Raw genomic sequence first — 12812 nt, 5'->3', positions numbered from 1 at the left:
TCCAAGACATCTACATGAGTGGGTTCTGAAACAGGTTGATAGAAAGTGGTCTTTCTTTATTTTCCAGTAGGTGTTTGTAGAATGCTTTATTTTCTCTCTGAATGCAACCTTTTATCTCTCTTACACTGTAGTTTTATATTTTCTCTGCACTATTCCAGCTTCTCACACAATGGGGGGATTCCCTGGAAGGTGGGCTTCTCCTCTTTGAACAGGTCTCCTGGGTCACAGTGCACCGCCGCCGTGGGGGGATGTGGAGAGCTTCTGAAGTTCCAAAGCTCTTCCTGCACCAGATTCAGAGCCCGTGTGTTACAGCAGTTCTGTTTACTCCTGCAGGGATCCACCCAGATAGGTGGGCACAAGGTCGGCATGGGTTGTGAGAAGTGGTCCAGAGCAATGACTGCGACCACCACCATAGCCAGTCCTGCTTCCACGACTCCTTCCCCTTTGCTGAAACTAGTTGAGCTACAAGTCCATGTCTGCAGACTACAGTTCTCAGAACTCCAAATATTCTGTTCTTTTGATCTGACACTGCTACTGTTCCACTTCTAGCACTGGGCAGGTGGGGGTGGGCGAGTTTGAGAGGGTGGGAGGGGGAGGCTACGCTCAGTGCCTAAGGTTTCCATTCTCTGCTCAGCAGTGAGGGCTTAAACCTCCGTTTTCAGCCTTCTTCCCTCAGTCTTTTCTCCGAAGTCTCTGCCGTGAGCTTTAGGTTCAGTCGTGTTATAGCCTGTCCCCTCAGCCCCATGGGCCATAAGCAGAGCCCTAGCAGTCCGAGTTCTTCCCTCTCTCACAGGTTCAGTAGTTCCAGAATGCAGCAAACTCAGAGCATCGAGCTATGTCTGCATCCTGCACCCACATAGCCCCATCTCCGCACTTTCCCCTTCCCGCCTCCCCCGCTTGCACAATTTGCCCACTTTTAGATGATTTCAGTTGTGCACCTCTTAGTCTTGCCTGTCTGCTGCATAGGGAGTCCTTTGTGGAGTTACAGTTTTTCACTTTGTTGTAAATTCCAGGGGAGATTTCAAGAGGCTCACCTCAGGCCACCATTTTTATGATTTCATCTAAAAGGTAAATTTAAAACGCTATGGCATTTGCTTAAATAAGTTTAATTTGAGGGTAAAACACTCTTCTCTAATCTATGTGACTCATACATCATCCTTAAGATCCTTGAGAGCATGGACCTACCTCCTCCATCTTTCCATTAGTACTACAAAATCCATACTACCCCTATTTATGTGTAATAAATGGCCTTTGATTATATGTACAAAATAGTAAGTATAATGATTAGCTCTTCTGTCTCTGAGACCATTATATCTTTGGATCATCCGTATTTCAGGCCAGGTCTTCTTAAATACTTTTTTACCAGTGATCAAATTCAAAGTGATGAAATTCATATAACATTTTATTGTTTAAAAGCTCAGTACATTCTATAAGTACAATAGGTTGTAAAACTCCACGAGGGCATTAATTTGTTTGTTTGTTTATTTGTTTGTTTTCTTTATAACCTTAACCCTAACACCTACAACAGTATCTGGTATATACCGTGTTTCCCTGAAAATAAGACCTAGCCAGACAATCAGCTCTAATGTGACTTTTTGAGCAAAAATTAATATGAGACCCAGGCTTATTTTACTATAAGATCAGGTCTATAATATAATATAATATAATATAATATAATATAATATAATATAATATAATATAATATAGTATAACACTGGGTCTTATATTAATTTTTGCTCCAAAAGACTCATTAGAGCTGATTGTCTGGCTAGGTCTTATTTTTGGGGAAACATGGTAGTAGCCACTCAATATCTGCTGAATGTATGAGTACATTTTTTAACACACTGTAGAAAAAATAGACAATATAAGCTGCCTTTGTTGTATGGGATGCAGACCCCAGATTTCACATAAAGAAATCTAATTAATGTCCCAGCTCTGCTACTAATTTACTGTGTGATCTCAGGTATGCCACCTAACCTCTCTGTGCCTTTCTTAGATATGAAACAAAGAAACTACTTTTGATGAATGATAAAGTCATGCCCATGTTTAAACGTGTATAATTCACTGATTCATGATTAGCAGCATGCATTTTGGAAGTAGCTAGCTGGAAACAAAGTCACAGTTTGTGGCCATGAAACCGCTGTTGCCAACTGGCATATTAAGGCTTGGAACTAAGAGTTTGGTCTCTGGCTACTAAAAATTTGGCTCTAACAATTAAACTAATCACCAACTTAAAACGGGAGAGGGGTTTTAGTATACATTGCATGGAAAATTGATTTTTAAGAATAAGGAAAGCTAATCTGACACAGAAGAGTTAAGACGTAGCATAATAATAAAAATAACTAGATTTAAATCCTGGCTCCAAAATATTTTGAGACTTTAGGCCAAGTAATTTAATCTCTTTGTGCTTCAATTTTGGCACCTGTAAAATAGGTTAATGATGATATCTAAATGAATAATTTATAAAGTTCCTGGGACATGGTAAACTTGAGCCTTATAGCCAGACTGATATAAAGAAATTTGATAGGTGCGTGAAGATGAATTCATAAAAATAAATCTGTGTATTTGGTTTGAGGCAAACACTGAAAAGTGTAATAGTGGGTGAGTGCATAGCTGAGACCAGACCACCTAGATCTGTATTGTAGTACCTCCACTTACCAGAATTAATAATTTGGTCAGTTTGTTAACATTTCTGCATCTCAGTCTTCTTATCTGTAAAATGGTGATAATAAAAACAATCCATGCAATGTGCTTAGAACAATGCTTGTCATACAGTAAGCCCTCAATAAATGGAGCTGTTCTTATTCTGTTTCATTAAGTACATTCAGAGGGGGAATAATTGAAAGAGATGTAGAAAGACTATTAGTCCAGTGAATGAGGAAAAAAACAATGGGAATTCAGTAGGACCAAATAGAACATAGCAGTCTAGGGGTGATTGGTTTTTGTTTGTTTGTTTTTAAGAAAACTACTTATAAATGTATTAAACTTTGAGATTTTAGGAAAGAAAGGCTGTGCAAATGCAAGACTTTGAGAGATCCCACTTAAGTCATTGACAATAAATATTACAGAGTCTCCAATTTAATAATCTTGGGCGATGAACCTTCCTTTTAACATGGAAACCTGCCCCAGGGAAAATGCCTTTTAGTCTTCTGCCACATGGATTAAAAGATACTGCTAAACAGTGCTCTGAAAGTTGTAAATAGATTGTCAGTCTTTTTTGTTACAGGGCAACAGCAGTAATATCACAATGAGTCATTACACACCTTCTGTTCACCAAGGAGCCCCAAACCATCTTGTCTATAGAGAAGTGAGTCAGTGTGGGGGACAGTACCTTATAATTTCAGCACAGAGAGTCTTTTAGTCAAACTCCTGAAGCTGCAAAGTAGCCACAGACAGACTGAGATATAAGGACAGTATGGAAAGAACACAAGTCATATAAACAAAGGCAATCAAATAGAGGCTAAGTTCCCAATTAGCACTACATATTTTGTAGTGCATTTTTTTTCTTTTGGTGAGTTTTAAAGAAATATAAAATAAACCTATATATTTCATTATTGTGAAGCCTTTTTCAGTTGATTAGAAACATTTTTTGGTTATGTCTGAGCACAGCTCATTTTCAAAAATCATGTGCAGCTGTTAAGAAATAGGCCACAACCCATTCTTTCAAGTGGATTGGGATAGAAGAGCCTTCTTAGCAAAGAGTAATCCAAAGTTTCCTCCCTTAACATTATTGTTTCTTACATGTTAAGGTCATTTAGACTCAACAAGTGAGTCTTTAAAATATAAATATCTGTCGAAAGTGTCAAAAGTATCTACATTATTCACACTTTACAGTAAATTACTTTTATCACTGACTTTTCTCTCTTCTCCAACTGAGTATTTGACCTTGAAGGCAGTGGAGTCTGAAATGGAAGAGTAAAATTAAATTAAATTAAAAATCAAATTAAATAAAAAACAGAAGGACTTCTGAGGTGGGTTGGCTCAAATTAGGAACTTTGGTCAGATGTCCAAGGAATTATTTGGGAAAGGAGAAGAAGACGTTAGGACATGTGAAGAGAACAGAAACTAGATTATTTTAGTTTGCAATTACATTAGGATTTTCAGAAGTCGGCAGTCCATTTCTAAATTCCTACATACAGCACTTAAGCTATAAGTTAATAGTGCTTGAAGCACTTGCTAGAGTCTGTGCCAGTTCATTACCACAGGGTGAATGTTAATGAATACATAATTAGCAGGGCCCAGGGCATAATGAAAATGCAGACCACTTGTTCAAAAAGCAGAGCAAAAGTGTTGTTAAATATACGAAAGTATAAGACTGTTTTCTTTCTCCTGCCGTATTTCTTTTCTTATTATTGTGGTTTTTAATTAATGTACTTCTAAGCAAAGAAAAAAGCAAAAGTTTAAATTATTAGCATGAATTTTACTATTCATTTTTATATTGTTCAATGTAAATATAAGAACATTTAAATTGTATGTATTGTCAAAATTATGCAATTTGTATTTAACAGATCATGCATATGTATATCATTTTTACCAGAACAGTGGAAACATGACACAAAATTTACTGCTTATATTTCACTTCTTGATACATGCACATTCTATCAACACTCTCTCCCTTTGGCTTACTGTTGAGTAAGGAAAGATTGAATAAAAAGAACTATGGATTACCCTTTCTTTTTCTTTCAATGTCATCATTTTCAGCATAACTGTGCTAATACAGGTGAAAAATTCAATAAATAAAAGATATGATAGGTGTAGAAACAGAAAAAAAAATCCTTCTTCCCCCCTAGGTTCTTTGACTTGTCTAATAATTAAATTAACATAAGATGAATTAATGACAGAAATGCAAATTTAATTTCTTATGTATGGGAACCCTATAAAAATATGAGGCTCAAAGAAGTGACCAAAGCAGGAAGCTTTTAAACCTTTTAAACAAGAGAACAATACATTTGTGAAAAATTGGCAAGACAAGGGATTTAGGTTTGGGGTAGTAAATTGGTGAAGAAGTAGCAAGGCTTGTTTATACAGTCTTCTTAGCCTAAATTCCCTATCTTTGGTGATAAGGATGGCTCTACACTCCTGGTACAGGGAGGATACCTTTCATATGGTAGATTAATCTTCTTTCAGGGAGACAAAGTAGGGTCAGAGTGTCCTGCTTGTACCAGCTGTTTCTCAAGTCCTTTCAATTCAAAATAATCAATATGGCAAAGTGGCATATTTTGGGGTGACATATTCTGCTCCCCTTCATAGGGTCCCTTGGTCATCTGTGTTTCATAGCGCTATTACCTTGTGTTGCAAAGTTCAAAACAAATTCTGGTTCCAATAGACAGCATGGCCTCTTGAGACTGTCAGCTTCCCCACTTAGTCATGGACATAAATACTTAACGTCACTCTCACATTGATGCTCACGGAACTCCCAGGAATCATGGGACCACCAGAATTCACCAGGATGTGCACTCTATGCAGACGAGGCAGCAAGGGATATCTGCAGACATGCATGATGTATACCAGCTGCTCACCCACTGCTCCACTATCCCATTGGACTTCATCCACAAAGCACTGGGTCAAATACAAAGTATTAAACAAAGGACCATTCAGAGCATGAGGCCCTGTGCAACTGCCCAGCCCTGCCTTGAAGTTTCTTATACACACATAAGGAGTCAATTAGTAAAGTAGTTTGCAAAGAAAGTGGAAACTGACTAGTCCTTTTTGTTTGTTTGTTTTTGTTTTTGTTTTAATGTGATCTGATGCTGTCTCAGACATATGGAATGTCGTAGAATAAATGCAGACCTTGTTCTGAAATTCATTCTTACTCCAAGATCTGCAGGAGTGAGAAGATCAGGAAGCAGATAGTTTAAATTTGTCTTCAAACAAATGCAGTGTCTTATGGACTATGAAATTTGAATAAAATTTTAAGATAAAACAAGAGATTTCAAAGAAATAATGCTTCTTATTAAGCAAAAGATGTAACTGAAAAAACTTAAGAGAAACTATTTGAGTGGGAAGACAATTATAGTGAGAGTTAGGAGGTGTAGGCTAGTCCTGGCTTTGCTAATTGGCTAATTGTGGCCTTAGACAAGCGATTTCATCATTCTGGTCCTCATTAACCTCCTCTATAAAATAGGATTCAAACTTACATGGTTTCTAGTTTAAAATTTGTTGAAGAGGCTTTTATAACTCAAGAAACCCCTTTAAAAGATATAATGGTAGACTTTAAAGAATTCTTTAGAGATTTCCCAGGGCTCCGCAGCGGTGCCTTCAAGCAAATATAGTTCCTCCAATGTATACTAGGAACTATGGTTTGAACAATCATCTTTCCCATTTTCTGCATCTTTTTTATCCTGAAGGACTATGAATCATTGCTAAAAATCCAGAGAGATTTGGGAAAAGTTGAATGACATTTTAGATCCATAAAATTCAGTTCTGTTTCATTTTTTCTTTAGATCATTTAGCTTGTGTGCAAACCAAAATTTACCTCACTACCTGAAAGTTCTATTTTATAATTTATGTAATGCTATTATTAATATTTTATCAGGGGATTATTTTTGCTATATTTTTAAAAGGACTGCCAAAATGTAAAGTATGACTTTTATTATTCTTGCAGAAAATTGATTTTTTTAAACAGAAAGATAGACTCAATCTTATAATATAGTCAATAGAGAAATAAATATTTCAAGCAGGAAACAGAAGGGAATTGAAATATGCTGAGTTCCTATTATGTATCAGGTACTCTGTTTACACATATCATTCTGTTCAACCCCTACATAATCATCTGTGATAGGAGAAAATAAGAATATTACCAATTACCTATGCTAAGCCAGAAAGTCTCCTGGAAGCTTTTATTGCAAACTCCAGCCCAGACTTCTCTGCCACATTCTAGTGTTGTATAATCCAACCACCTGCACAACAAGCCCACTTGGCACTGTTAGCTCAAAATTAATATGGCCAAACTAAGCTCATCCTCTCTTCCCAAAAGCCTTCATTAGCCACAGCCTTTCTCATCTCAAGAGATGGCAGCACACTCTTCCAGTTGCTTAGGCTAGAAACCTTGGAGTCATCTTTGCCTGCTTCTTTTCTTGCCCTCTCCACCTAATCCATCAGACGATCCTTTTGAATCTTGCTTCAAAATAAGCCCAGCATGGATCTGACCATTCCTCACTAGCTCTACCTGAGTCTGAGCCAACATTGCCTGTCTCCAAGAAGATGAACTTTCTACCTGCCTCTATCCTGACCTCCCGTATGGTCTATTCCCAACCAGTAGCCAGGATGAGGCTGTTCAGATATAAGCCATGTTAATTCTAAGCTCAAACTCTTGTGATGGTCCCCATTTCCCTTTTAGAGTAAAAGTTAAAAAGCTTTGAGCCACCCTTGATCCATCCTCCCCTCTACCGCCCCACACCTTCCACTGCTCTCCAATTTTTTTCTTTTACTAATCTCCCCCTCCCTTACTTCACTCTATTCCCAACTTCCTGGCAAATCTAAGAGCAACTGGGCACACTCCCACCTTAAGGCATTAACCTTGGTGGTTCTCTCTGCCTGGAGCACCATTCTCTTGCATGTGACTAACCCCCTCACATCTTTCAAGTTTTGGTCATACTTTTTCAGTCAGATCCCCTTAACAGCCCACATCCTCCAACCCATGCACTTCTGAGCCCTTTTAACTTGGTCTATTTTTCTTAAAACTGTGCCGTGTTTTACCTTCTAAAATACCCTATACTTTATTCCTTCACTGTGCTTACTGTTTACTTTCTGTTTATTCATCTTCACAAGAATGAAATTTTTACTGGTTATTCCAAGTATCTACCACAATGCTAGGCATATGACAGTTGCTCAGTACATCTTTGTGGGATGGTGAAGTGAGTGAGTGAGTGAGTGAGTGAGTGAGTGAGTGAGTGAGTGAATGTTTTAATTTGTTCCTCATACTAATCTGACCAAGGTAAGCTTCCATTTCACAAATAAGAAAATTGAAACTCAAAGAGGCTAGGTTATTTTCACAAATCAAAAACCTTGTAAGTGGCAGAGTTGAGATTAAAAGACTTCTCTGATCTGAATGAACCTTTCCCACTTTATCACACTGCAAAACATGTCTCTATGAAAATATAGGTATTCCATAAAGTGCAGTGCACTTATAGTTTCTATTTCCCTTTCCCCACACTCTCAGCCAATATTTTTAATGAACCTCTTAAAATACTGTAAAGTGACTGGCTTATAGAGAAACTCATATAAAATGAATGATGTGAGGTGTATTAGTTAGGACTGTGGTTCCAGAGTTATAGAAACAAACCAACTTGAGCTAGCTTAAGTCAAAAAATTAATTTAAAAATAAATGATTTTAAAAATTTTTAAGTAGAACCTATCATAAGGATATATGAGCTCATGGAAACCACAGGAAAAAATAAAGAAGTGTGAGCAGGAAGCACGTAAGTTTAGAGAGTTCTTGCTCTATCTTCCATATGTATCTCTTTCACTCTCCTTTCCCCACAGTTTACCAGTGTTTGCTCCCTCTGCTTTTAAGGAACAAGATGACCAACCTCCAATTATAACTCTTTTACCCCAACAAGACTGCAATCTCCTAGTCCCAAATTATAAGCCCTTCTTAGGTGAAGTACCTCCTGGTCCAATCAACAAAGGTCAGAAATGAGGATTCAATGACAAACAAACGATAGAGGACATCTTTGGGGGATTTGGAGTTCCGGTCAGATCCTAGAGAAAGGGGCTGAGCAGATACCACAAATGTAGTTGACTTTTGAAGAACCCAGTGAAATAGTGGATAGCACATTATTGAATCAAACAGCTTAAGTTCAGATTTTTTATTTGGGGAGTGCTTTTCATTTGTTTGCTTGTTTTTGCCTTTCTTTTTTTTGTTTTTTTTTTTGTGTGTTTTTTTTTGTTCTTTCTCAGATATAGGGGCTAAATATCAGTTACTGGGTGATAGAAAGGAGCAGGAGAAAAAGAAGGGACTCTTGGAGTAAGAAAAAGCAAAGCATCATTCCAGAGAATCAGGAATTCTGATTCTCATTTCAATTCTGTCACCAAAGGGCAAATGTCTTGGGCAAGTCAATTCCCTGGTCTCAGTTTCCTTATCTGTGTAATGAGATGATTAAGCAAGAATCAGCAGGTTTCCCAACCCGCTGAATCAGGAGAATGAACTGGGGAGAGTTTTCAAATGCAGATCACCCTGACTCTGCCCACAAATATTCTGATTTAATAGGTCTTGCATGAGATTCTATGATTCATATTTGTCAGCAGCTTTCCAGACTATTGTGATGATCAACCATGTTTGGGAACCACTCGCTAGATGACATTTAAGACACCGCCCAGTATTTAAGATGTTTCTTTACATAATTATTTTCTAAGAAAGCACTCTAGTTGTAATAAAATTGATTTCTTATTGTATATCTGGGATTCTTTCTCAGAAATTGCATAATCTTTTCGTTTTGTTTCTACAGTCAGTTAAGAACACTGTCTAGCACAAAATAGATTCTTAAATATTTATGAAGGGATCAATGGTCAGTTCTATATGTTTTAACAATTACCAATTTTCCATTATCCCCTTGAGTAACCGATTCTTCTTCTATGTAGGGGGAAAATCACTCCAGAGTTTGTCTGATTTAGTGGAATATTGAGACTATTTAATGGAATAATCATATATAAAACCAGGGCTTATAATCATAATTATACCTAGTAGCTTTTGATAATTGAATCTCATTTTCATCCTTTATAATATGGACAAATGACATATATGTGGAAATATAATATTGCCAGCATGTTTCAAGTGCTATGAGAATACTTGATATTGTTCTTGCATTTTATCACCCACAGCATTCTGATACTTAGCCAGTCAGCTTTGCAATCTCAAAATATTGCTCATACAAGTTCTGCATAGAACTGTATAAGCCCTGAACTTTGTGAATGTTCAGTCTTCTTTTGGGAAACAAATACACTGTTATAAGTTTCTAAAGGGACTGAACTTTGAGGCAGAGATTCTGGGATGTCGTTCTGCCCTTGTGTCTATTAGCTGAATAAAATTGGGCAAGCCATGTCACCTCTTCTGACCTGTAGCTCTTCTTCTGTAAGATTTCTACATTCATTCAGGCACTATAATTCTTATAAATAATTAGAAGGTTAAAAAAATTACTCATACCAGTATTCTCAATTCTGAATATCGTTACATCTGTGCTTAATACTTAGATTTACTATTCTCATTCTCTTCTGACACTATTTTAAAATGTACTTAGGGCCACAGAAGTATTTTACTTAAAAGAAAAGAGAAGTAGAACTCTGTTAATTCCTACACTTTCAACACCAGACTATTTTTGTTCATGACACAAGTTCTTTTCTTTGTGACCTTTCAGAAAGGAAAGTCACATCTCAGCATAAGGCAAGTGATATGATCAGAATTGGTACCCTTCTCATATGTCTGGGCCCAATTAGAAGCTCTATTTTATCACTTTTCTTGAGAAAGCATCATTGATAATAAGGGGAATGGTTTGGCTTAGGCAACAGCAAGTCCCTAGGACTGCACTTGGGAAGATTATGCCATGATTGGTGTCCTCCTTTGATGTCAGAACTACTCCGGAAAGAACAATATTTTTGACACCCTGTTTAGTCACAGCTGCTTAATTGTAGTATCGGTAAAAACAAATAATGCACAGAAAGTAAATACAATAGTGTGTGTAATATATCTTACAAAAATCAAGTGATTGATACTTGCATTTTATTGCTTTTTAAAGTGGATATAATTGCTAATCGTAGGAAAGTAGATTGTAGAATATCAAACCTATTTATTACAGTGACATTTCTTATTGATTTTATTTTCTGAAAAGCATAAAAATACAAATTGTAACATCAGGCAAGAACATGGCCATGAAAATTTTCTATGAAGCTTTATTCTTATGTCATTGAATTTAATGGCTGCCAGATTAGTTCTTAAGAGATCTTCTTAAGTATCTTTTTGTTCAGGCCAGTTATTACATCTAATCATTGCATTTTGTTGTTTCAGAACTGTTGAGCATCACGTGCCAAGAGTGATATCAAGTTTTTAAAAACTGCATAGTTTGTACCTTTTCCTGCCTTAGAAGCAAGAAAAATGGAGAATTGATAATCAAAGGTAAAACAGTCTCCTTTCCTATTATATAAGACATCCCCACAGCTTCCGCTTCAGCTGTCTTCCATGATACAATTTCTTTCTCTCTGTCTCTCTCTCTCTTTTTTTGATAGCATAGTATATTTGAATATTAATATCTCTGGCTTTAATTCCAGATATTTAATAGGCGGTTGAGCTTAAAGACTGATTTTTAACTCCCTAGTTCCCTGTATGGAATCTGAATGAGATGTGTTTTATACATTTAACCTTCATTTTTGTTCATCTACAGTGGTAGATTAGGCAAATACCATTTTCATGACTGTGAATCAAACTGTTGTACTTCAGATTAAGCATGGAATTATGAAAGTAGATGGCATACTGCCAGCTTATGTTTTTTTCTTAGAGTGTTGTACAAATGTTACTGTATCAGCACAGACATACTCAACGTGATCCTCGTGTGCTAAGAAAGGCAATGGAAATACTTGAGGCGATGCTACGATCTCTGCTCCTTTCATTTCTTTATGTACTTTTGGGAAGTAAAAAAAGAAAGCTCTTAATGACATACAAATCAGAAAAACTACATACGTCGAGTCAGATCAGAAGGGGACTGATGTTGCTGCATCTTTGTTTGGTTTGCTTGTGTGAGAGTACAATGTGTGCGTGGTAGATAGTGTGGAGCTGATACCACAGATCAGTTAGAGCATGGAGAGTCAATTAAGGAAGAAGCAAAGACCAAAATAAGGGTGGGTGAATGAGTCCACCACTGTGGACTGGGGGAAATTTATTCCTCTGGGTCCCCCCAAGTGGGAACAGACACCTCCTAGAATTTCTGCCTGAAGGGTGTGCAGCAAGAGGTTTATCAACTGGCTTTCCCCCCTTGGCTGTGAATTGCTCCCAGAGGCATTAACAGCCCCACATTCTGGGCTGTAGTGGTGTCACATGAGGCAGAAAGCAGAAAGACTCTGCTGTCACTGGAGGTACATACTCTAAAGGCCAGAAGAACCAAGCTGGCACAAAATGGTCTGTCTATGCAGCTGTGGCTGAAATCAGAGATGGGCAACAGGGGCGTGATACAGGGAGTCAGAGGCATGTTTTCGTTTCTTTTATACTGTATTTTAAATCATAAAATAAATCACATTCTCTTCCTAAAGAACTATACCCAAGAAGATGTTTTGTGTTTTAAAGGAATTAAAGAGTGATACCCAATTGTCATAGAACTAGAGTGAACTGTTTCAAAACTAATTTCCTCATTAATAAATTGTCCATTTCAGAGTGAGAAGACTATCTTGGTCCACCCATACATTTGAGGCACTATATAATAAAATTTGAAGTATAACTAAAATGTTGGAATAGAGATAATATAATAACATTTCATGATAACTATACTTATCATTAACTGTATATTTTATATACAGGAAAGTGTGAATATACAAACATATGTATAATTACTTTCTTTCCTATTTGATACTAACCCAATTAGCAGTGTCATTTTTGTGAAATGTGTGACTTAAATTTGTATGTTGGAGCATAACCTGGCATGAATGATCAGCCAGCAAAATAGATTTAACACATTAAAGAGAATCAGGATTGTTTGTTTGTTTTTGACATAAGGACTCTTAACAGATTAAAATAAAGTCAGGTAAAGGCTTCCGTTGTGTTGTGACCTAGAAGATCATATTTTCAGAGGAGGAATGTAATTGGTGAACTCTCTAAGGAGCAGCTGTTA

The 12812-nt window shown here is 36.9% G+C and overlaps 1 protein-coding gene across 8 annotated transcripts in view; it reads left to right on the top strand.

Moving 5' to 3' along the window:
* DLGAP1 (DLG associated protein 1) overlaps positions 1–12812 on the top strand; it is an 860924-nt gene that overhangs the window by 299007 nt on the left and 549105 nt on the right. For all 8 annotated transcript variants that reach the window (XM_019755703.2, XM_074340269.1, XM_019755707.2 and 5 more), the window contains one exon: positions 11003–11110. The gene's annotated coding sequence lies outside the window, so the exon portion shown is untranslated. The remainder of the gene's footprint in view (positions 1–11002; positions 11111–12812) is intronic.

This window comes from Rhinolophus sinicus, linkage group LG09 (genome assembly GCF_036562045.2).
Source record: "Rhinolophus sinicus isolate RSC01 linkage group LG09, ASM3656204v1, whole genome shotgun sequence".
Lineage (NCBI taxonomy): Eukaryota > Metazoa > Chordata > Mammalia > Chiroptera > Rhinolophidae > Rhinolophus > Rhinolophus sinicus.
Note: the sequence above shows the minus strand (reverse complement) of the source record. Positions and strands in the feature narration are given on the sequence as shown.